Consider the following 3,562-nt stretch of genomic DNA (forward strand, 5'->3'; position numbering starts at 1 on the left):
GTGCCTTTGCAAGATTCTGTATCTTCTCCTTCGAATCACCTGTCAAGGATTCTTCCCCTTTCAAGGCTTCCTCCAAACCTTGTTGAATCAATATAGCTCGCATTTTAATTCTCCATAGACCAAAGTCATTCTTCCCATTGAACTTTTCAATATCGAATTTCATCGATCCCATCTTCTTGATTGGCTTTCGATTCGTGGGGTTCGTTTACCACAGACGACACCACTTGTTGGAGTAGTTATATGTTTTCCGATCTCCCTCTGTATTCTCTTGTATAATCAAAGAACGGAAGAAGTTACAATGAATAATTGACTCTAAGATATTTACGTGGTTCGGCTATAACCAGCCTACGTCCACGGGAGAACAACCATTCTTATTGATCAAGCACCACTCATGTTCTGTTTACAGCATACAAGAACTTTATATATATACCAGTACAAAAAAAACCCCAATCAAGCTTCTATATCCTTGATCTCTCTCGATGCTTTCTTCCTTTTCAGTTGGTTATCCCTTGTAGCTTTTCCAGCGTTGAGTTATGATGTGATTTTGTTATTTCTTTCTTCCTTCCAAGGACCGCTGCATGATATATATATATCATGCCTCCTCATCAGATCCTTCCTTTCCCTTCCTAACTGACTGACCTTGTTAGTTAACCTGTTGCAACTGCCACTTTCTTCTTGAACTGAATTGATGCTATATCCAGTAGCCTTGCTTTTGGAAGACACACGTTCAACACTTTGTCAATGAAGATCGAAGCTATTGTAATCGTTTTCTTTTCAAGCTGTGTAGCAAAACATCTATTTTCTACTCCGAAGAACTACCATTAAAGACCCTTGAAGCTGTTGGGTTTTATTCCAACCTTGCATTTTTGGGTTGCCACAAGTGCAATTACAAACCGTTTCTGATTTCAATTATGAGCGGATGTAGTTTGGATGATATATTTCAGAGTTTGTCGAGTAACTTTGAACAAATTAATCCTCAACCTGTCACTACAATACATAGTTCCGCAGTACAAGATGTATGTCACATTGAACATTGATGACGATGTCCGTAATATGGTCCATCTTCACATGTGTCTGAAGCTGACTGTGATCGAATTGATGCCCGAAAAAAAAGACCAGATTTTGGGAGGCTTAAATATGGAGGGGTAAAATTCATTCGATCCTTTATTTTGTTTGCCAATGATTTTGCTGTTGATTTTGATAATTTTTTGGTTATCTTTGGTTAAAGATGCATGGTTTGGAACTGTGTTATTTTTTGCTTATTTTGATATTTTTGTGTGACGATCTACTGATTATGTGTAATGAGTGTCATTTTGTCTTGAAAGTATTACTCGATTTAGGTTGATAAGTCCTTTGTGATGTATAGCATTGTTTATTAAATTATTTTTACATCTTTCATCTTTGAGTTGAAAGTACTGATTTTATTTATGTACAATATCTTATTTGTAAGGGACGAGGAAGATGAGAGACAATACAGAAGTGACAACGAGCTTGAAGAGGCCTCCATACAGAATTCCCTTGATTCTTAGTTTCATTGCATCCGTGAGGAGGGGCAAACCTTCAAGGATGCAACCGATTTTAGAACCAATATTAAAATTATTTTGTAGCTATAAGACCCTATTCTTTTAACAAGAAAAATGATAAAGACAAGATTATTGTTGTTTGTAACTAACATAATTGTAAATGGACAGTTTATGCATCTAGGCATAAAGCAGAAAATCTATTTGGGATTAGAAAATGCAATTTAAAACACATTTGGAGAAGACAATTTATTTGGTACATAGAAGACATTTAGGGGCCGATTTAGTTTGGGTTGCAAAATTTCTGAAGGACAAATTGAGAGGAGAGCCATCTTATCGTCCATGTGCAATGATAAAAATATACACAGGGAATATGAAGTATATTTAGAGTATTGCAAGGCTTGGAATGGAAATGAATTATCTATGCATGATCTGCATGGCACATATAAGGGGATTATGATAAATTAAGATGGTATTGCCGTGCGGTTAGATAAACAAATCCTGGCAGTATGGCAGAGTGCGAGATTGATGCATTAACTGATAAATTCAAATGTTTATTCATTTGCTTTAATCACGTGCCGTTGGTTTTGCAACTTGTTGTAGACCGATGATTTTTCTTGATGGACTCATATAAAAAATAAGCACAAATGCAGTATTCTTCTTGCTGTGGCAAAGGATGCCAATGATGATATTTTTATATTGGTCTATTATGTAGTGGATGCTAAGAATGATTGTAGTTGAGAATGGTTTTGTTTTCATTTGAGAGGTGTCCTAATTTCGCAACATATCATGGTGTTCCAAAATTTCGCTTTTCCCTGATAGACATTCTGGTATTATCAAGACGATTATGATATTATTCCCAGGTAGTCTTCATGCTTATTGTTTGAGGTACTTGGTGGCTAGTTTTGTGAATCGGGTTAGTAAATACTTTTATTTGAAATTTCGAATATCTCATTCCTTGATTTTGATATAAACTATTGTTTTTTTAATTTGAAATGTGTTAGTTTTGTTGTCATTACAGTGATGCCAAGTTATCCGCTACACAACAAAAACATTGGTCTTCTATGTTCAAGAAAGTTGCATGTCTCTTCACAACATGAGTTTACACAACACGCAAAATATCTTGGAATCCATGCTTCTTTCAAGTACGTTTATTACAAGTTGTGATCTAGAGAGTTGGACGAATTCTTTGTTTCATGGAAAATGACTGGGTGTTATAAACTAATAAAATGGCTGAATGTTGGAACAATTGGGTTAAGCCAGCTCGTCATCTCTCTCATCGTGGCTTTGTCGGACCATATACGTTTGCAAATCATGAACATGATGCACCGACGACGTGGAACAACGTTATTCATGATTCAAGAATTAATCCCAAAGAAGGAGAAGACTCTAACCAACACATATGGAATCCCAAAATTTTAATATGCTTCTGTGCAAGCATGCTTGTTAACCTATTAAGTCGAAGTTGATGTCTCTATGATTTTTGTGACCGGTATTTCCATATTGAAATGTATCGTCAAGCGTATAAAAGAATTATAAATCTTATTATGACATTTGACATGTATGATGCCAACAATGATGAAGGATCTATAATCCATGCTCTTGATATATGTAGTCAACCAGGTCATTGGAAGACTAGGAGGATACCGTCCCAAGTTGAAACTCATGTGTCAATGTGTGGTCGTTGTCATAAGCGAGTGCACAACAGACACAATTACAAAGAAGCCATAGACTAGGTTTTTTTGGTTCATTGAAATAGCATCTTAATGTTGAGTGTGGTTGTAATGACATGCATATCTAACTTTAATAATAATCTCATATTGCCAGTGAGTTTGAGATAATAGCTTGTGATAAGAACGAATAGAATAGTCCATGGATTTACAATTTGCATAGATATATGAAGTTAGATATACGTCGATAGTCATAATCCAGCATGTTGAAAGCTGGGAGATTTCATAGAGCGACATGTAATTCACCTTTGATAAATAATTAAAGAAATTAATTACTTCGCTGAGTTGAATTAGTTTGGCATAGCTCGAGAG

General features: G+C 35.6%; 1 long non-coding RNA gene across 1 annotated transcript; it reads left to right on the forward strand.

Annotated features, from left to right (window-relative positions):
* The first annotated feature begins 747 nt into the window (after positions 1-747).
* Positions 748-3,308, forward strand: LOC142532057 (uncharacterized). Its single transcript, XR_012816460.1, has 3 exons — positions 748-1,145; positions 1,451-2,665; positions 3,144-3,308. It is a non-coding gene; the product is annotated as an uncharacterized LOC142532057 (long non-coding RNA).
* Positions 3,309-3,562: the final 254 nt, after the last annotated feature.

The sequence above is a fragment of the Primulina tabacum genome, chromosome 17 (assembly GCF_025594145.1).
Source record: "Primulina tabacum isolate GXHZ01 chromosome 17, ASM2559414v2, whole genome shotgun sequence".
NCBI lineage: Eukaryota > Viridiplantae > Streptophyta > Magnoliopsida > Lamiales > Gesneriaceae > Primulina > Primulina tabacum.